Consider the following 23,622-nt stretch of genomic DNA (forward strand, 5'->3'; position numbering starts at 1 on the left):
TGTCTCCTGAATAAAAATGAAATAAGGTTTTAACATCACTTAGGGCTGGTTTTTCAGTGCTGGGTTAACCGATTTATTTTTCTGTCACCGAAATATTTATGGTTAATCAGTTTTTCAGTACTAGGTTAGAGATTAAACCCGTTTAAGTATACCAAGATTTTAACCGATACTAGTTAGATGGTTTAACTCCGAATTTTGTGGTTACGCTTGCGCATGGGTGCAGTGAATGCATCAGAGTCGAATTTAGAATGTTTATTTTGAAGAGGTTAGGTTATGCTATTTTGTTTTTACCGCGGGAAGTATTCTTCCTCGTTATTATTATAAGGAGATTATAATATAATTATTATCGAAATTATAAATTATCATCATTTCTATAATAGGAAGGAATTATAAGAAAATATATTTTTACAACTGTAAACAGGTACCAATGTTTACACATACTGTAACAGGATTTAATGCATGATTCCTAGTAATATTTTAAAAAGATAATTATTATCAACATGTCTATACAGCAAAATAATTATTTACGAAACAGTTGGACTTCTTATTTCCTAGCTAATAATAAGTTAAGTTCCAATAGCGATATCACCCTGGTCTTTGACAAACGAAATCGGCAAAAAGTCTAAATCGTCCCAGTAATTGTAATGGTCTCTTTTGTTATGAAACCGAGGTAGATGTTATGAACAATGAACTAAATAAAGACTCAAAACTTGATATTGCATTAAACATTGTTTTAATTTAGTTATGAAATTGTTTTTATTTATTTTTCTGTCAAATTGATCATTATTTCTCGTATTGCACATGCGCAAGCACAATAACTGCAGCCAACAGAAGAAAAAAAGTGGTTAGCTAACCAAGATTTTGTTAATTTGGGTTAAAGCACTGAAAAACGCTAGGAGGGTTAAAATATTGGTTAAAATTTAAACTAGGTTAGCTAACTAAAATTTTAACTTAAAAATGTATACCATTTTTATTCAGTTGCAATGCGAAGGCAAAACAATCTTACTTTTCAATTAGAATACGGAGCGCAGTCCAGTCCTCTGAATCGCGATTTTCGGCTCTTATTGGAGCCTCATCGGAAAGAACGTAGGCACTGTTCTCCATACCCCAATTGACCAGCGCCGTGAGTTTTTCCCACTCATTGCAACCGAAGTGAAGGTATTAGGTGACTAGCGTCATCTGACAATTGAAAGATGAAGTAGTTTTCAATCCTAATAGCAAAATTAATAATATTGAAAATATTAAAAATATTACTAAAAGATTTTTAAATTGAAAACTTATTGGTACATTTCCCTTTTTTATAGGGACTTTATAGTACATTTTTATTTTATAGTCGTATTACTCCGTAGAGTAACCAGGTGCATTTTCCGTTGGAACTTTACCAAGCTGCAGACGGGGGATGTGAATTGCATAGTGTAGAATTCCGTCCCTTTGTCTTCACTGCAGCATCCATTTGGCTTGCAAATTGTAGAAGCCTTGGAGGTGTCACCAGGGAAATGTACCAATAAGTTTTCAATTTAAAAATCTTTTAGTAATATTCTTAATATTCTCAATATTATTAATTTTGCTATTAGGATTGAAAACTACTTCATCTTTCAATTGCCAGATGACGCTAGTCACCTAATACCTTCACTTCGGTTGCAATGGGTGGGAAAAACTCACGGCGCTGGTCAATTGGGGTATGGAGAACAGTGTCTACGTTCTTTCCGATGAGGCTCCAATAAGAGCCGAAAATCGCGATTCAGAGGACTGGACTGCGCTCCGTATTCTAATTGAAAAGTAAGATTGTTTTGCCTTCGCATTGCAACTGAATAAAAATGGTATACATTTTTATTTTATAGTCGTATTACTTAGTAGAGTAACCAGGTGCATTTTCCGTTGGAACTTTACCGAGCTGCAGACGGGGGATGTGAATTGCATAGTGTAGAATTCCTTCCCTTTGTCTTCACTGCAGCATCCATTTGGCTTGCAAATTGTAGAAGCCTTGGAGGTGTCACCAGGGAAATGTACCAATAAGTTTTCAATTTAAAAATCTTTTAGTAATATTTTTAATATTTTCAATATTATTAATTTTGCTATTAGGATTTAAAACTACTTCATATTTTAAAATTTTAACCTCTCACTGAAAAACCGGGCCTTAATGGGTATAAACTCCTTTGAATAAAATTTTGAATTAAAAGTTTATTTTGAGCTCCTGGAATAGTTCAATTGACGTGTGAGTGTCGAACTCTTGGTCCATGGGTAGTACTTAGATACGGAGCTGTTTTGTTAGTGTTTATTGAACTTAATTTTAATTGGAAATGGGATGAAAATTAGTGAATTTTGGTTGAAGGTTGAATGTCTGAAATATCTTTACTTGTTGTCATGATAATTAATACCTTTATTTGGCTCCGTAAATAGTACTTCGTTGAAAGTTATTATTTGTGTTTCTAAATTAAATATTTCTTAATTGGTTGCATTAATGTTTCTAGGAACATCGTTAATTTTGTTGTTTTTCCTCTTTTCTTAGTCCAGTCGGGTTAGACGAATAACAGGCCTAACCTTGCATTAGGAGCTGCCCCAAATTTTATTTTTCTGACCTTAAGAGGGAGTCAGTAGTAGTGTAAATTTAAAATCTCGACTGAATTCCGCCGTTGCGTTAGCCGCCATCTTGATTTTAAATGAGAACCGCTTTTGCTCAATATCTCCGCCATTTTAAACTTTTCAGCAAAAAGTATACCAACCAAAATTGTTGAAAATGTTATTTTCTATAATTTTCATTATTACAATTTTTTCGTGCGGTCGATATTTTCCGAGTTGTGGCGGAAAATAGTGACAGTTGGAGCATAATTATTACATTATCTCGTTTATTATTAGTTTTACGACAAAAATGTACCTATACAAAAATAGAGAGAATTAAATTATACACAATTTTAGTCTCTTTCATTTTTTGCTAAAATTAATATTTAAGGTAGTACGTATGCGGTAATTGCGCGAGCGTAAGACCCGATTGATTTTACAGCAATTGTTTTTGTTCAATATTTACGCCATTTTTAACTAAAATTGATCCAAATATGATTTCCAAGTTCTTTTTAACAATTTTTTTCATGCGGTTGATATTTTCCGAGATAAGTCGGAAAATAGTAAAAAGTAGTGGGGGAGCATAATTATTGAATTGAATCTGGTTTCCGAGCTTCCCTAAATTTTATGATTCTATCCTTTAGGGGAGATCAATAGTAGTGTAAATTTAAAATCGCGACTGAATTCCGAGGTTGCATTAGCCGTCATATTGATTTTAAAGGAGAACCGTTATTGCTTAATATCTCCGACATTTTCAAGTTTTCGACAAAAACGGTAAAAAATAAAATTGTTGGAAATGCAATTTCCTACAATTTCTATTTCCCAATTTTCGATGAAACACCAACCAAACTAAGTAGGTACATAAAAGACATAAATAATAACATATATGCATTAAGCTCACTTCATTTTATTAACTAGCGGGTTTTATTGGTTGAATTTGTCTGTCGACATTTTAAGTTTCATGTCAGCTAATATATTTTTATATTCCAATAATTTTTTTAAATATTGGACCCTGTTGGGGGCAATTTCCCAATCCCCCCTTGTAGATCCGCCACTGGTTTTCTCGAAAAATTGTAATAAATCGTAATTGCAACTTTTTCAGTGCTTACACTTTTTGTCGAAAAGTTGAAAGTGGCGGAGATATTGAACACAAACAATTGCTATAAAATCAATCAGGTCTTACCCTCGCACCCTTACCGCATACGTACTACCTTAAATATTGATTTTATCAAAAAAATTAAAGAAATCAAAATTGTACAAAATTTAATTATATTCATTTTTGGATAAATACATGTTTGTTGTAATACTAATAATAAACGAGATTATTCAATAATTCAATAATTATGCTCTAACTGTCACTATTTTTCCCCCATAACTCGGAAAATATCGATCGCACAAAAAAATTATAATAAGCGAAATTATAGAAAATCGTATTTTCAACAATTTCAGTCTGTACACTTTTTATCGAAAAGTCGAAAATGGCGGAGATATTGAGCAAAAACGGTTCTCGTTTAAAATCAATATGTCGGCTAACGCAACGGTGAAATTCAGTCGAGATTTTAAATTTACACTACTATTGACCCCTCTAAAGATTAGAAAAATAAAATTTGGGGCAGCTCCTAATGCAAGGTCAAATGCTATCCCGACTGGGCTATCTGTTTATTGATTGATTTGGAAATACATTTTTACTAGATGAGATGATAGGGCTCCTTTTGGTGTAGGTGTAGACGTTTTAAGTTATGTAGCCTAGGATACTGAAGGGGTTCTGATACATTTGTATGAGATAATAAGGTTAGGGGCTGGATACATTTGTTTTGGATCTTACGTGGACTATAGGATAATGTTGAGGAATTAAAATGTATTTGTAGGCGTGCATTTTGTTGTCAGTGTTGACACTTGTTTTATTCTTGTTTCGGCCAAACGCATCTGGAACTTCTAAAGTGGAGTTATTATCGAAATAGTTTTTTAGTGGAGTCACTGAAGGTTTTAACCTCCGATTTCGTTGAACCTACATCGATTTTCATGAAAATTGGTGAGTAGTTAGAAGATACTTCAAGGAACAAAGGTGACATGATGCCAACTTGCGCTTTTACCCTGGGGGTGGATGGCACCCCTTCTCGGGGGTAAAATTTTTATTATTGAAAATAATACCAGAAATCGATAGAGGGGCATCTTTTAAGCAAAATTTGTTATATAAAGTTATTAACATAAATCAATACTTTTTGAGTTATTAAATATCAAAGATTTTATTTTTTCTTAAAAAAATGCATGTTTTAAAGCTGTTTTTCACGTTTTACTCAAAAACTATAAGCTTTTGTAAAAAAGTAATTATTACCAAAATTAAAAATAATAAAACATTTAATACACTCCCCACTTAAAGAACTAAATTGATGTTATTTTAAAGTGAGTTATGGGTAATTGAATGTATATTTTTTCGACGAGTACTCAAATCTAAGTATTCAAGCTTGCATAACGGGAAAACGATGCATTTTATAGAATATACTTGTTAAGCACTTGTCAAAGTACTTCGGAATACCTATCAAATAAGCTCCAGTAGAAGTTAATAGCATCAAAATTAAGCAAGTTATGATGAAAATAAGAGAACCATTTGATTTTTTTTTAGGAAAAAGTGAAAAATAAAACATCTAAAAATCCTCATAAGAATTTCTTTAGGTTAACATAGTCAATGATTTCAACAATTTTGACCGGTTTAGAATGCATATTTTTGAAAAAACAAAAGATATAATTTAAAAAATCAGAATTTTTAAAACTATCGTACTTTTCATTTTCTTTCGATAATAACTCAAAAAATGCTCAATATATGTAAAAAATGATATATAACTAAATTTTAGTTTTTTCTGTTACAAATAGTTTACCCATTTTACTATTTCCGTAGAGTAAAAAATAACCGAGATAGAAACGTTTAAAATTTCAATTTTGCTGCGAGAACCATGTAACCAGGACCATTTAACCTTTTATTTTTAAAAAACTGAGAGGTTTAAGACTAAATTCGACGTTTTTTAATAGCTCTTGGAATCATCTTTTAATTAGTTTTTAGGTGAACCTGATATCTTAAAAATTAACGGAGTTATTTACAAAAAAACAATAACATTTTTTGGAAACATTTTTAAAAGATAAATTTTGAAACATTTTTGGTGCATACATTTTAATGCTATTAACTTGTTCGAGGGCTTATTTGATAGATATTTCTATGAACTTTGACAAATGTTTAACACGTTTATGTTATAAAATGCATCATTTTCCCGGTATTTAAGCTTGAATACTTAGATTTGGGTACTCGACGAAAGAAATATACATTCAATTACCTATAACTCACTTTTAGTTAACATTGAAAGGATTTTCTAGTAAGGAGTTTATTTGACTTTTTATTAGCCTTAATTTTGATGATAATAACTTTTTTGTAAAAACTTATAGTTTTTGAGATATTTGTGAAAAATCGGTTAAAAACATGCATTTTTCTCACGAAAAATTAAAATCTTTGATCTTTATTAACTCAAAAAGTTTTGATTTATTTTAATAACTTTATATAACAAATTTTGCTTATAATTTGTCCCTCTATCGAATTATGGGGTTATTTTTAATAAAATAATTTTCACCCCCGTGGAGTGGTGGCATCCACCCCCAGGGTAAAAGCGCAAGTTGGCACCATGTCACCTTTGTTCCTTGAGATATCCTCTAACCACTCACCAATTTTCATGCAAATCGATGGAGGTTCAACGAAATCGGAGATAATCCACCTTCAGTGACTGCACTAATTACAGTTATTACAATGGAAGCAGTAATTTATAATACAGTGACTGCACTAATTACAGTTATTACAATGGAAGCAGTAATACATTTGTAGGTTAAGATATGCAGACGTCACGTCGGATACTTAGAACATGGTTACATTTCGGATGTAGTTCATATTAATAAAAATGCCATTGATAAAGTTATTTTAATCCCAAAAGGAGTAATTTGGCAAGGTACTCGAAGATACATTACATATTATGTATTAATAATTCTTTCTTTCAATTTCATGTTATGCGACTTTTGTCGGTTACCAAGTTACTGTATTTAACAATAAAACACTGAATTTCAGATACAATGATCGGATTTGTACTATTATGGTCTAAAAGATTTTTAACTAAAACAAAAGTTTCTGTAGGAGGAACACTGTTTTAGTTAAAAATCTTTTAGACCATAATAGTACAAATCCGATCATTGCATCTGAAATTTTACACCTTCTTGAAATTTGCATAAATCAAGACTATTTTGAATTTAATAATCAAATATACACAAACAACAGTGCAGGACTTATTATGGGTAAACCTCTAAGCCCATTGCTATCAGATATATTTATGAACCAGCTTGAAACAACACTTTTTAAACATCCCGTATTTAAACAGTTGTTATATTGGTGGAGATACGTGGATGATATACTAGTATGCTTTACAGGAACTAACAGGCAACTTGACCAATTTCTATCATACATTAATTCACTTCATAGTAATATTGAATTTACAATAGAAACAGAACAGAATAAGTCCATAAACTTTCTAGATGTAACAATTACCAGACTACACAACAAACATGAGTTCTCTGTATATCATAAACCTACCCATACTGACACAACTATACACAATTCATCATTTCATCCTACACAACACAAATTAGCAGCCTACCATAGCATGATACATAGACTGACAGAAATCCCCATGTCAAAAAATAACTTCGAGATAGAACTGAACATCATTAAACGAATAGCAGTAAACAATGGCTATAACGAACAAACAATTAACAAAATTTTAAACCAAAAACTCCATAAGAAAGCCCTGAAATTAGTCTATCCACCACCACAGAAAGAACCCAGTACCTTCTGCTCTATCACATATACTGGCAAGATAACAACAAAAATAACCAGATACATAAAAAAGAAAGGAATAACACCAGCTTTCAGAACTAACAACAACTTAAGTAACTATATTAAGAACAATAAGAGCCGAAAGAGAAAACAACTACAGAGTGGTGGTTACAAACTAACTTGTGGTGACTGTCCAAAAACTTATATCGGTCAAACTGGCAGAACCTTTGGCAAACGGATAGCAGAACACAAAAGGGCTTTCAGCAATAGAAAAACAGACACTTCTACATACGCACTTCACCTTCTAGATCATAATCATTCTTTTAATGAACAGTTTCAAATTCTGCATATTCAAAATAAAGGCCTTAAGATATAAAACAAACTAAGTTATCAATCGAAGCAGCGCAGAAAACGACAATAAATATCGCCTCCGTACCACCAGATTGACAACAGGTGGAATACTTTCTTTGGTTACACCTCCTGAGACTTTTACAATTTATAAGTCATACAGGTGCCGAGAAAAATTAAGATGAGAGAATTTTAAATAATTCACAACTCATCTACTCAGCATGGTAAAGCTCCAACAAGAAAGATTCCTTAATACTCAAAAGAGTAAATGAATTAAAAATGTATAAACATTCTCAATTTCTTTGCAAAACGAAAATGCAGCAGCTGCATAATACTCTGGTTAAAGCGGAGAGTGCAGGAAGAGTCTATACCGGTTTCGGAGATCTTTTTCCCCCTCATCAGTAAACCCATATCCTCTTCTCTCCGCTTTAACCATTTTACCATAGCTTAGGGCCTTCCCGAATTGCAAAGAAAGAAATGTCACGGATGAACTAGGGCCATCTACCGGAAAACAAACTAAGTTAGGCACCTGTATGACTTATAAATTGTAAAAGTCTCAGGAGGTGTAACCAAAGAAAGTATTCCACCTGTTGTCAATCGGGTGGTACGGAGGCGATATTTATTGTCGTTTTCTGCGCTGCTTCGATTGATAACTTAGTTTGTTTTTCCGGTAGATGGCCCTAGTTCATCCGTGACATTTCTTTCTTTGCAATTCGGAAAGGCCCTAAGCTATGGTAAATGGTTAAAGCGGAGAGAAGAGGATATGGGTTTACTGATGAGGGGAAAAAGATCTCCGAAACCGGTATAGACTATTCCTGCACTCTCCGCTTTAACCAGAGTATTATGCAGCTGCTGCATTTTCGTTTTGCAAAGAAATTGAGAATGTTTATACATTTTTAATTCATTTACTCTTTTGAGTATTAAGGAATCTTTCTTGTTGGAGCTTTACCATGCTGAGTAGATGAGTTGTGAATTATTTAAAATTCTCTCATCTTAATTTTCTCGGCACCTGTATGACTTATAAATTGTAAAAGTCTCAGGAGGTGTAACCAAAGAAAGTATTCCACCTGTTGTCAATCTGGTGGTACGGAGGCGATATTTATTGTCGTTTTCTGCGCTGCTTCGATTGATAGCTTAGTTTGTTTTCCGGTAGATGGCCCTAGTTCATCCGTGACATTTCTTTCTTTGCAATTCGGGAAGGCCCTAAGCTATGGTAAATGGTTAAAGCGGAGAGAAGAGGATATGGGTTTACTGATGAGGGGAAAAAGATCTCCGAAACCGGTATAGACTATTCCTGCACTCTCCGCTTTAACCAGAGTATTATGCAGCTGCTGCATTTTCGTTTTGCAAAGAAATTGAGAATGTTTATACAGCCTTAAGATATCTTTATTAGAATCTATGGAAATTCATAAATTGAAAAATACAGATATAGTTCTGAATGACCAACTCGAGACAAACAGCTCCCCACTCCTCAACCTCTTCAGTTAAAGGCACTCTGTCGAAACAGCTGTAGTCACATAGTTGTAATAAATTTTGTGGAAGTATAGAAAACAAACGTTTTCAGTGTTTTATTGTTAGATAAAATGAACTTCCATCAGTACATCAAGTACTGTATTTTTTTTGTCGATTAGTTTTATATTTGTTTATGTTTGTGGAACGAATAGTAGCAGGCAACAAAACATACTGGAGATATCATAGGCTTATGAAGGACAAGAACTTCCAAATGAAAAGCCCTGATGATGATGATGTTTGTGTTTTTCTTTCCAAACACTACACTTACACTTACAGATTGCGAAATCAATTGTATATTATATGTCATGACAATGGCCTTAGTTGTCGAGGCATTTAAGCTAAATAAAAAAATGGAAGATCTGTGAAATATTTATTTTATTTGTCTATATGACTTGCTTCTTCTTCTTCTTCTTATACTTGTTGTAGATCTGTTAATTCCGACATTGAAGGTAGACTGCCAGCTATCTCTTCACCTTTTTTGGTCTCCTCGATGGACGCTTGCCAGCTGGTTTTCCATCTAGCGAAATTCTTTGTAGTCTGTGCTCCTCCATTCTTTTTACATGACTGAGCCATTCTCTTCGTCTTTGCATACCCCATGTTACTACATCTTACACTCCACATTGTTCCCTGATGATGTTGTTTCGTATTCTATCCTTTCTTGTCCTCCCTGCTATTGCTCTTAGTGTCTTCATTTCGGCTGTTCGTAGCATGGTTTTGGTTTTATTAGTGTCTTCTTTTCATTCAATGAGATCTTAACAGGTCTGATGCAAGTTTTATAAATTCTAACTTTGCTGTCCATTCTCATATTATGTGTTATTCCAGACCACATCTCTCAAATATTTGAACATGACTGCGGCTTTGTTTATTTGTCCTCTTAGGTCTCTGGCTGGAAATGATAACTTGATAAGTCTACACCTAGTTTCCCCTCCACCACGGGCTTGCATCTAATTGGATCTTTCTCAATGGTAATGCATTTTGATTTCTGCGTGGATATGTTCATGTTGAGTCGTCGACATGCTTCGTAGAATTGATAAACTGTTTTGCAATCGATCTATCTATCTATCAGCCTTGCGACATCCAATATTGGACATAGGCCTCCCCTTCGCTCCTCCATCTTTTTTTATCCTGAGCTATGTGCATCCATTTTGAGCCGGCTTGGTGTTTTAGGTCATCTCATCTGTGATCTCCCTCCCTTTCGTTTGTATGTCCATGGTCTCCACTCTGTAATAATTTTATTCCATCTTTTGTCTTTTTGTCTAATAGTATGACCAGCGAATTTCCATTTTAGGTTAGCTGTTTGACGAGTAGTATCCTTAACTTTTTTGATATTTCTTACCCAGGAATTCCTTTTTCTATCTGACAGTCTTATGTTGATCATTTGCAATCGATATGACTTGCAAATACCTTTTTTATTTGAGACAATAAATACATATTTTTAATCTAATAAAAATATTACTTTGTATCATTTTATCGATAAAATCAATTTAAGTTGGGCATTTCTTGTAAAAAATACGCCATATAATTAAGATACTATATTCATAGATACCTATTCGATAAGAATACATATTATTTGAACATTCCTTCGATAAGTGATCTCGTTATGTTAGATTGCTAGCTACAATTTTTATAAAATACAAAAGAACCAAAAAGTGATATACCTAATCAGTTTAAGTAAGCTATACCTTACTTTAAAAAATTGTTATCTAATTTAATGAATATTATTTATTATACAGTTAGGCCAGTAAATGAACATTTTGGAGTGTAATTTTCTTGTCACGACGCACAGTGGTTCCAAATGCTAAAAACGTGATCATGAGAAAAAATAAAAAGTCTCTATTTAGGAATTTTCATGTTTACAGTTGTATTGTTTTCTCATACTATCGTACTCGTAATGGATAACTGGATCTATTCTTATTCATAGCTTAGGGATACGTGAGCCATGTACGACGTTATTTTGTTTGGCAGTGAAAGTCAAAAGAACGCGTATATTGAAAACTCTGTAAAATGTTTTGTAGTTTATCAATTTTATCGCTGTAAAGCAGATATTTATTTTTCAAGTATTTAATAATTTAAAATAAAAGTTGACTAATGACTTTATAACAATAAATGCATAACATTTGTTAATGAATAAACTGGAACAGTAAAAATTAACTTGAAGTAATCAAAAGTTCGTAAAATATTTTCAAAAAGTGTATAATTCTGCGATTAATGTTTATTAATCTCAAAATGTACAGTAAAAAGATACAGAATCACATTGGTTAAGTTGCCTTTAACTGTATATGCATTGCTAGCAGTTGTTTGAATACAAAAGTGTGAAATGAAGCATATTATATGATTCTGGCGATTGTTGAGTATGTATGGGGCGGTTGTACATAAGTAGTAGGTATTGTACATATCTGAATATTGTACTTCAAAAAGAAAATGTATTGGTAATCAATAGATTCAAGAGTTGCTTATAATATAAAATTAAAACAAAAATATGCGTTTAAAATAAAATTTCGTTCGGTCATATTCGATGCACCATTTTGTTTTTCAAAAAATTTATTTTAGATTTGTAATCTGCGACCTTAAACTACTAAATCTGAGTCGACTGAGTCCGAATAACATATTATAATTTGTATATTATACGAAAAACAATTTCCTTTTGATTGATATTTTGAATTCATTTCCGCCATGTTGGATCAGCTTTTTTGTTTTTCAAAAAAAATGTCAGATTCGTAATCAGCGATACCAAAAACCCTTACAAAGTAATTTCGTGTGTATGAACAGTATAAGCTCGTAAAGGTTCAGTTGTTCAGTACCACGTTGTCGGCATTTGGAACCACAGTGCGACAGATTTGCTTGAAAATTTGCATTTAGGTTCCTCTTACGCTCTACTTCATTATTGGACTTGTTATATTGTTGTGTAAGTGTTTAAAAAAAGCTTTATTTCTCTTTTGTAAAATAGTTTCTATACTGAATTCGCTCTATCGAGATGCGCTTTGACACTGACGTTAGTAATTTCTTTTTTGGGAAGTTCAGTTGTCAGAAGTGACTGGAAATTACTACACAACCAACGCACCTGCTCATAGCCAATAGTAAATATTAATAGTAAACAGACATAAAAATAACATAAACCTTACGCCAATCAATAATTATTTATTTCCACCATTATAATGTATTGATAACAAATGACAAACTTATTTATTGTAGAAAATAAAAATATTTTGTAGAAATAAACTCCACAAAATTTTATGAGATTAGTAGACTCTCCCACTATTTCTAATAATTCTTCTTTTTTTAATGAAAGATTAAGGTGATTTTAGCAGTTAATAGTGTGAGGTAGGAATTTTTGTACTGTATGTTTTCTATTCCGAATGTGTCAAAGTGAATCTCGGTAGAGGGAATTCAGTATATCATCAAAACTAAGAAAGGTACGCTCAAAACAAAGTTAGTATTATAGAAAAAAAAATCGTGAAAATCACCCGCTAATTAACATCCCAAATTAAATTAATCGTAACCAATTTACTTCGTATCGCTTATATACAGTGAGGACTTTTGAGTTGGAATAAATTCGTTATCTCGAGAAGGGGCCAATTTGGAGAGAAATCGTGAGACAGGTCGATTTTTATTTTTAAATTACGATTTTTGGCATACACATCATAGCAGTGACGTCATCCATCTGGGCGTGATGACGTAATTGATGATTTTTTTAAATGAAAGTAGGGGTCGTGTGATAGCTCATTTGAAAGGTTATTTAAATCTCTATTCAGTGATATAAACTTTAACATAATTATTTATACAGGGTGTCCAAAAAAAATTTTCTGAAATAAATTAATTGAGACAAAAAGAAGAATATAATTGTAAGTCATTTATTTCAAAATACCTTTCAGTGCTGTCAGAAAACAGAAAGAAATGTTTATTTCACAAATAAACATTATTTTCGCTTAAATTCAATGTTAAAACTGCCAACCACCTGTCTCTTAGCAGTTTGAACATTTAATTTAATCGAAAATTTTTTGCTCAATTAGAAATCCAATGAAATCAATTAATTTGTGGTCATCTGATTGAATACAACCAATAAAACCAACATTATACTGAAAACAGATCCCATGGGCTGTTTTCACTCAATCATGTAGCTATGGATACCTACATTTCGTTTCATTTCGATTTTGACATTTCAAATATTCAATATTTCAAAATGTCACGATTTGGTTGTAATACTGATGAGAATATTAATGAAATTATCGAATCAAATATACCAAAGAATACTGTTTACAGTAAAAAATTTGTATGGAAAGCGTTTATGGACTTTTGCAATGATAGAAAATATGAATTAGATGGAAATCGGACGGTGGAAGAATTGTTAATTGCACATTTAAATAAATTGTTTCTGCTCTGTATTTTTTTTTTCATAACCAGCAAAAAATTTTCTATCCGAATAACCCTCGAACATTGATAAATGCTCAAAAATTTTTTAACAACTTTCTCAAGCTTGTTGCTTACAGGCAACAGACCTCCGCCTACGGCGTCGCGTCGGTCTGTTTCCAAGCAACAAGCTTTCGAAATCTGTTATAAAATTTTTTCGAACAATTATCAATGTCCTTGGGTTATTACTACTGAAAGGTAATGTCTATTTGTGAAATAAACATTATTACCTGTTTCTCTGACAGCCGTAAAATGTATTATGAATTGCTTTCATTCTTCTTTTTGTGTAAATTCATTTAATAAAAAGTTTTCTTTTTTGTACACCCTGTATAAACAATTATATTAATGTTTATATTACTAAATAGAGAATTAAATAACCTTTCAAATGGGCTATCACACAACCCCTACTCTCATTTAAAAAAATCATCGATTACGTCATCACGCATAGATGGATGACGTCACTAGTATGATATATATGCCAAAAGTCATAATTTTAAAATAAAAATCGACCTGTCTCAAAATTTTTCTCCAAATTCGCCCATTCTCGAGATAATGAATTTATTCCAACTCAAACGTCCTCACTGTATATGAGCTGTATGTTTCACCGACTGAAAGTGTCAATTTTTAGAAAAAATTGGTATTAAAGTAAAATTTTTTTGTTTAATTTTGAAAAAAATTCTTTTTTTTTTTCAAAATAACTCTGAATTGAGAAGTTAAAATAACTTAGTTAGAATAACTTAGAAATTTTCTAGAAAAATCGATTTGAAAATTTTTTGACAAAAAAAATTTGAATTTTTTTTTTCAAAATAAAATGTTTTATTTTATCGTCTTAAAGCAATAGTAACTTTTAATACTAAAATATATCATAGTTTAATAATATAGTGTCAAAAATGCTTAAAAATTAAAGACGAAACCCATAAAGCGATCAAATAACTGTTGACCTACCCAAAACGGAAGCTTATGGCCGGTACCAGAAATTCTCAATTGATAAAATCGATTCATCTCTGGAAGATAGAAACGAAAACGTAACAGTTTTTGTTTTTCTAAATAGGTTTTTTTGAAAATCTCTTTTAAATTCAAAAAACAAAAAATTTTCGAAATGATTTTTCTAGAAAACGGTGAATCATACCGACTTAAAGCAAGAGTACGTTTTAGTACTAAAATACATCAGAGTTTAATAATCCAGTGTTAACAATACTTACAAGTTAAAGACAAAAAAGTTATGGAATAAAATAACCGTTGCCCGACGCAAAACGGATGCCTGTGACCGTTACTGTAAATTCGCAATTGATGGAAGCGATTTATCTCTGAAAGATAAATAGGCGTACAAGTTTTCGTTTTTCTACATAGAAGCGTTTTGGAGCTACAGTAGACTCGCGATTATCCGAGGTAACTGGGACCGTGACTACCTCGGATACGGAAAAACTCGGTTAACACTGAGATTGGTTATATTGATAGAAAAACACGTAAATAATCATAACTGTGGATATTTTAATGACAAAATTAATACAGTACTGTCTATAAAAGATAAAAACATTTACCTTATCAATATTACTGTTTAAAAAAGTCTTTGATTTTGCATAAGCTTTATTCCTCTTTTTGATTTTGAATCGGCGATGTTGCGTCAATGTTGAAAATTGTAACTCACCTGTTATTACTTTTGCCTCGGTTAACCGAGGGGCTCGGATGACCGAGACTCGGATAATCGCGAGTCTACTGTATTTAAAAAAAACTAATTACAAGACGCCATATTTAAAGAGCTGTAGTACCCTTAGGAAGCATTTTTGGACTAGATGAATTGGGTTAAATTTTCTTATTCAAAAAAATTCAAATATCTGAGAAATCTCCGGTGTTCGTTTGTCGGGAGAGTTTCTGGACACCTTGTATATTAGTGTTGTTCTGAAGCTTTTATTTATTTATATTTCCCATTATAAATAGTTAAAATTGTATATTAGTGATACGAAAAATCTCGAAAGTAAAACATGTCGGTATTGCTTTCCTAAATATTTTAGATTTTCTTGTTATTTTTCTGTAAGACAAAACTTGGTTAAGATATGGCTGTTCAAAGTTTGCATACACTCGTCATTAGTGACTCGTTCAAGAGATTTCTACTACAACCCTTTCCACAATAAGCACTATAAACCGGCGAAACTTACAGATCCTATAAACAATACATAATTAAAGTAAATTGTAAAGAGGTGACGATTAATTTCATTCGATATGCTAATTAGGAAGTGATTTTTCCCAATTTTTTACCAAAAAAAAGGACCAACTTTATTTTAAGCGTAACTTGCTTTGTTTTGATGTTAGAAACTTTTATAAAAACCAAAAATACAGCTTTTTTAAACACTTTCTCCTCCTCCTCCTCAGTCGTTTCCTCATTGCTGAGTGTCGTGATTCCCTATAATACGAGCAACTATCTCTTTCCATCGGCTTCTGTCCTGAGCTTCCCTCATGGATTCAGAGAATGTTTTTCCACTGGCTTTCTGTACTTGATCCGCCCATCGAGTAGGTGAGCGACCTCTACTTCTGCGCCCTTCAACGTTTCCCGAAATTATAAGTCTCTCAAGATTATCATCACTTCTTCTTGCAATATGGCCGAAAAATTTTTAGACGGTGGAGAGGCAAATAGAGGAAAGTCGAGTCTGAATATTAAGCTCTTGGAGGATTGAGTGATTTGTTCTGTGTTCCGTCCATGAGATCCGAAGCATTCTTCTCCAGCACCACATTTCAAAGGCGTCAATCCTTTTTCTGTCGTCCGATTTCATTGTCCATGTTTCGGATCCGTAATTAAATATGGGAAAAATTAAGGCGCGTACTAATCTTATTTTAGTGTTCTTCGAGTAAGTATTTACTTTAGTGCTCTATAGAACGAAAGTTGCTTATAATTAGTCAGTTTATTCATTTTAGCACATATTTTGAACGTTTTTTTTTCACTCCCGAGAAGGATGGCTTTTACCCGCCAATTAAAAGCAAACCTGGGCTTAAGTACAAAAGTGAAGTAGAGGGTAAAAGGAACCTAAATCCAAATTTTCAGCAGTAATTGCACAAGAGCTCTAAAATTCGATAATTTTAGAGATCGAGTGCATTACTACGATTATTTCATGAATAAAACTGTTCAAAGCCAAAATTTTATTGTAATTTATTTATGTAAGTACAAATTAGTAGAATTAAACACACAGTTGTTATAAATATTTGACGGTTGAAAGTCATCACTTTTATAATTTTTAAAACATTAATTGTCATTAATGTCACTGAATGTATTTTTTCGTAGCAACGAAGAGCATCTGACGTAATATAGTTGACGACGGGATATTATCAAAAATTATCATTTTAATTTTTATTTATGTTGCTTTCTATTGGTCAGAATCTCCTATGAAGTTTACCGAGTGACACTTTGACAGTTTTAATTTCACGACCCGAAGGGGAGTGAAATTATGTCAAAGTGTCACGAGGGCAAAAATTCGATAATAATTTTAGAGATCGAGTGCAATTTACTGCGATTATTTCATGAATAAAACTGCTCAAAACCAAAATTTTATTGTAATTTATTTATGCACAAATGAGTACAATTAAACACACAGTTGTTATAAATATTTGACGGTTGAAAGTCATCACTTTTATAATTTTTAAAACATTAATTGTCATTAATGGCACTGAATGTATTTTTTCTTAGCAACGAAGAGCATCTGACGTAATATACTTGACGACGGGATATTATCAAAAATTATCATTTAAATTTTTATTTATGTTGCTTTCTATTGGTCAGAATCTCCTATGAATGCAATAATAAGTAGTAATTGCACAAGAGCTCTAAAATTATCGAATTTTTCCCGAGTGACACTTTGACAGTTTTAATTTCACGACCCAAAGGGGAGTGAAATTATGTCAAAGTGTCACGAGGGCAAAAATTCGATAATAATTTTAGATATCGAGTGCAATTTACTGCGATTATTTCAAGAATAAAACTGTTCAAAGCCAAAATTTTATTGTAATTTATTTATGTAAGTATAAATGAGTACAATTAAACACACAGTTGTTATAAATATTTGACGGTTGAAAGTCATCACTTTTAAAATTTTTAAAACATTAATTGTCATTAATGTCACTGAATGTATTTTTTCTTAGCAACGAAGAGCATCTGACGTAATATACTTGACGACGGGATATTATCAAAAATTATCATTTAAATTTTTATTTATGTTGCTTTCTATTGGTCAGAATCTCCTATGAATGCAATAATAAGTAGTAATTGCACAAGAGCTCTAAAATTATCGAATTTTTCCCGAGTGACACTTTGACAGTTTTAATTTCACGACCCAAAGGGGAGTGAAATTATGTCAAAGTGTCACGAGGGCAAAAATTCGATAATAATTTTAGATATCGAGTGCAATTTACTGCGATTATTTCAAGAATAAAACTGTTCAAAGCCAAAATTTTATTGTAATTTATTTATGTAAGTATAAATGAGTACAATTAAACACACAGTTGTTATAAATATTTGACGGTTGAAAGTCATCACTTTTAAAATTTTTAAAACATTAATTGTCATTAATGTCACTGAATGTATTTTTTCTTAGCAACGAAGGGCATCTGACGTAATGTACTTGACGACGGGATATTATCAAAAATTATCACTTTAATTTTAATTTATGTTGCTTTCTATTGTTCAGAATCTCCTATGAATGAAATAATCAGTAGTAATTGCACAAGAGCTCTAAAATTATCGAATTTTTCCCGAGTGATACTTTGACAGTTTTAATTTCACGACCCGAAGGGGAGTGAAATTATGTCAAAGTGTCACGAGGGCAAAAATTTCAATAATAATTTTAGAGATCGAGTGCAATTTACTGCGATTATTGATTATTTCATTAATAAAACTGCTCAAAGCCAAAATTTTATTGTAATTTATTTATGTCAGTACAAATGAGTACAATTAAACACACAGTTGTTATAAATATTTGACGGTTGAAAGTCATCACTTTTATTATTTTTAAAACATTAATTGTCATTAATGGCACTGAATGTATTTTTTCGTAGCAACGAAGGGCATCTGACGTAATGTACTTGACGACGGGATATTATCAAAAATTATCAAAGGTAATACCACGAGTCCTCTAAATTTTATCGATAAATTTTTTTGTTTTCACGAAAACTTCTTTATTTGGTAAAATTACGAAAACAAACCGAATGATAAAATCACGAGTCCGAAGGACGAGTGATTTTATCCATTTCGGTTTGTTTGAGTGATTGTACCCTAAATAAAGAAGTTTAAGTATGAAAACGAAAAAATTTATCAAGCAAAATTTAGAGGACGAGTGGTATTTGAAAAGATTATTTTGTGAACCAATATGTATTATTAGTAAATACGGGCATCTGTGAAATATTTTTAAGGCAACTAGGATCAATGTCTTAAGTAGGTTATAGATAAATTATTTTATATTTTTAAATTTAGGGTACCTTAAGTTTTATCAGGGAAGAGACTGTTTTATCAAGGAAGAGGCTGTTTTATCAGTATTACACTCAATGATTGGCTAGAACGACGCGTGGTGATTGGCTGAAAAAGGAAAAACGTCAGAATTTGACAGGTGAAAAAAATAATCACTTTAATTTTTATTTCTGTAGCTTTCTATTGGTCAGAATCTCCTATGAATGAAACAATCAAGCAAATTCGTCGTGACGAGGAATTCAAAACAGTCATTTGCTGGCCTAAAAGTGATACACCTAATCAGTAACTGTTTCGAAGCTATACCTTACTTTAAAAAATATGTTATCTAATTTAATGAATAATATTTATTATACATTGTTAGAAGTAAAATATGTGCATTTATTGTAAAACTTTCCGTTTAGATGTTGCTAGTCAAATAATAATGATTTTCACGTGTAGATCACGTTACCCTATAGATAACTATTTCAAGATTGCCACAATTTTTAAAATAAGTTTATATAACTATTATTAGAAGTCTAAGTAACTATGGATAAATGTTATTAATTAATAATTAAGGACATTTATAAGAGTCTTCAATAAATATGTACAAGACTATATACTTAAATAGAAGATAATGCCGGGTATATGGAAATATGCAATTACCATTTGTATCCACAAAGGAGATACAGTCGAACCCGCTTATTAGAATAGCCTCCGTGCCAAGCAAAAATATTCTTATAAGCGGGATATTTTAATAACTGATCATTGGTGGCTAGCTGAAATAAGTGTACCCAATATTATTATAAGCCCACATACCAAATTTTATGACAAAATTCACACTTTTAGTTTTTTTTTTCAGTTGTTGTAGTCAGGATCCTAAATCCTAAAATTGGCTGTCCCGAGATGCATCTCGAGGCAGCCAAAAACGGGTTTTTCAATTTTTTCGTTCTTTCCGCTCAGATATTAAAAATTCTGCCTCTGCCATTCAAAAGAACGACAAAAAATACACAAAAAAAGTATTTAAAAGTTGGCCAGATCATATTTACATAACCTAAAAATTTTTTGAAAATTTCAAAAAATTTTCCTGGGCTCATTTTTTATTACAAAAATCTGAAAAAAATCAGGCTGTTTTGTATTCAAAATATACATCCTTTTGAATTTTTTCAGATTTTTTAAATTAAAATTGCGCTTACAAAAAATTAAAACTTAAAAATTCTTCTTTTCTCGATTTAAGAGGTTCTAGGACCTCTGGGAAGCTAAAAATTTGCATCAGTGCATAATTTTATATCCTTTATCGAAAACATAAGTAGCGGCACTGATCGGTGCGGGGACACTTTTGACCATCTTATCCCGCTATAGCCTTTGAATTACTTCTCCTGGTTGAAACACAGAGTATAAAGTAAATCAATACGTTTTGAGTTATTAAAGATCAAAGATTTTAATTTTTCGTGAAAGAATGCATGTTTTAAAGCCGTTTTTCATAAATAACTCAAAAACTGTAAGTTTTTACAAATAAGTTATTCTTGCCAAAATTGAAGAAAAATGAAAATATCGAAAAATATAATAAATTCCTTACTTGACAAACCATTTATTATCAATTCGAAGTTAGTTATAGTAGTCCAGTAGTGTTAGACGAATAACAGGCCTAACCTTGCATTAGGAGCTGCCCCAAAATTTATTTTTCTAATCTTTAGGGAGGGCCAATATTAGTATAAATTTAAAATCTCGACTGAATTTCACCGTTGCGTTAGCCGCCATCTTGATTTTAAACGAGAACCGTTTTTGCTCAATATCTCCGCCATTTTCAATTTTTTGACAAATAGTGTAGAATTGTTGAAAACAGGATTTTCTATAATTTCATTTATTATAATTTTTTTCGTGCTGTCGATATTTTCCGAGTTATGAGGGGAAAATAGTGACAGTTGGAGCATAATTATTGAATTATTGAATTATCTCGTTTATTATTAGTTTTACAACAAATATCTACCTGTACAAAAATGAATAGAATTAAATTCTACACAATTTTGATCTCTTTCATTTTTTTTTGCTAAAATTAATATTTAAAGTAGTACGTATGCGGTAATGGTGCGAGCGTAAGACCGGATTGATTTTATAGCAATTGTTTTTGTTCAATATCTACGCCATTTTCAACTAAAATTGTTCAAAATATAATTTCCTACAATTTCTTTTTAACAATTTTTTTCATGCGGTTGATATTTTCCGAGTTACATGGGAAAATAGTAAAAAGTGGTGGGGGAAGCATAATTATTGAATTGAATTTTGTATCCGGGCTGCCCCAAATTTTATAATTATATCCTTTAGGAGAGATCAATAGTAGTGTAAATTTAAAATCTCGACTGAATTCCGCGGTTGCATTAGCCGCCATATTGATTTTAAATGAGAACTGTTGTTGCTTAATATCTCCTCCATTTTCAAATTTTCGACATAAGTGATGGGAAAGAAAATTGTTGGAAATGCAATTTCCTACAATTTCTTTGGCACAATTTTTTTATACGATCAATATTCTCCGAGTTAAGGGGGAAAATAATGGAAGCGGAGGGGAAGCATAATTATTGAATTGTCTCATTTATTATTAACTTTACGACATCACTGTACATAAACAAAAATAAAGAGAATTATATTTTATACAATTTTTGAAACTTCCAATGAAACATCAACCAAACTAAGTATATAAAAGACATAAAAAGACATTATATACATTAAGTTCACTTAATTTTATTAACTAGCGGGTTTTATTGGTTGAATTTGTCTATCGATATTTTAAGTTTTATGTCAGCTAATATATCGTGATGTTCCAACAATTTTTTTTTTAATTTTGGACCCTGTTGGGGGAAATTTTCTCATTTCCCCCCCTTGTAGACCCGCCACTGGTTCTTTCGAAAAATTGTAGTAAATCGTAATTGCAACAATTTCAGTTCTTACACTTTTTGTCGAAAAGTTGAAAATGGCGGAGATATTGAACAAAAACAATTGCTACAAAATCAATCAGGTCTTACGCTCGCACTTTTACCACATACGTACTACCTTAAATATTGATTTTATCAAAAGAATGAACGGCATCAAAATTGTACAAAATTTAATTCTCTTCATTTTTGTATAGGTAAATATTTGTTGTAAAACTAATAATAAACGAGATAATTCAATAATTCAATAATTATGCTACAACTGTCACTATTTTCCCCTCATAACTCGGAAAATATGGACCGCACGAAAAAAAATTATAATAAATGAAATTATAGAAAATCGTATTTTCAACAATTTCAGTTTCTACACTTTTTGTCAAAAAATTGAAAATGGCGGAGATATTGAGCAGAAACAGTTCTCGTTTAAAATCAAGATGACGGCTAACGCAACGGTGGAATTCAGTCGAGATTTTAAATTTATACTAATATTGACCCTCCCTAAAGATTAGAAAAATAAAATTTGGGGCAGTTCCTAATGCAAGGTCAAATGCTATCCCGACTGGGCTATAGTTTTAATTGTCTTGATTACTGCATACAATTTTAAATTGACGTAATCTAATTATTTTTTTATTTTTTTACAGGTAAGTTTATCATCTACTTCATCATTTCACGTAGATAAGGTGAGATTATTTATCTTTTAAGGTTTTGTAATATTTGAAAACGTTTCGTTCAATATGTGTAGAATAATATAATTATTGTATCAAGTATATTAGACAATGTGAGACAATGTCAAGTACAGTCCTAGATTTCTATTATTTGTTTGAAAAAAAAAATAAGTGTATTTTAGAGTTTAAGGATATTTTCTGCATACATTTAACTTAATTAATGTCTTAAGGCTGATTTATCTTACCTTACTGGGCACATTGAAGAATCGTGTGATGTGAAAAGCATTGGCTAGTTTATAGTACAACGGAACTGGACAACAACAGGGACGTGCGCCGTTTATTCTTCTACGGCACGTATCGCACGTATCGTCCACGTCCCTTCGTAAGCTAAGTGAGACGTTACAGGGTGTTTGGTAAAGAATGGGTCATAGCTTAACGTTAGGTGCCTGAGGTTAAAATAGGTCGATTTAAGCTAACTTACCTTAGTACAAAAGTTGATAATAACCGAAATACAGGGTGTCAAAGTTAAACTTTTATTTTATTTATTTTTGAATATTTCCCGACAGGCATGGGACAACAACACGAAATTTGGTAAGTGATGCTGGTACTCTGTACACCCTACTAAATTATGTAAAACAAACGTTTCTGGGTACTACCAGAGGCGTACGACGGGGAAACATGAATGTTTGACCCTTCCCAAATTCTACGCCACTGGCGGAATTTCTATTTTAGTGCAATTTTTTTATTCTCCAATATGTAAATAACATACTCTTCATTCGTAACGATAGAGCCATTAGTTTTGGAGATATTTGAAGCTAAAAACGAAGGAGCATAATACATCAATCAAAATAAGTGTGCCTTTTCCTTTTTTAACTTCAAATATTTCGAAAACTAATGACTTTATCGTTACGAATG

General features: G+C 31.8%; 1 protein-coding gene across 12 annotated transcripts in view; it reads left to right on the forward strand.

Moving 5' to 3' along the window:
* The window catches only part of LOC126892391 (hepatocyte nuclear factor 4-gamma), a 465,924-nt gene that overhangs the window by 232,705 nt on the left and 209,597 nt on the right, over positions 1-23,622 (forward strand). The gene's annotated exons all lie outside the window — the stretch shown is intronic.

This window comes from Diabrotica virgifera, chromosome 9, assembly GCF_917563875.1.
Source record: "Diabrotica virgifera virgifera chromosome 9, PGI_DIABVI_V3a".
Lineage (NCBI taxonomy): Eukaryota > Metazoa > Arthropoda > Insecta > Coleoptera > Chrysomelidae > Diabrotica > Diabrotica virgifera.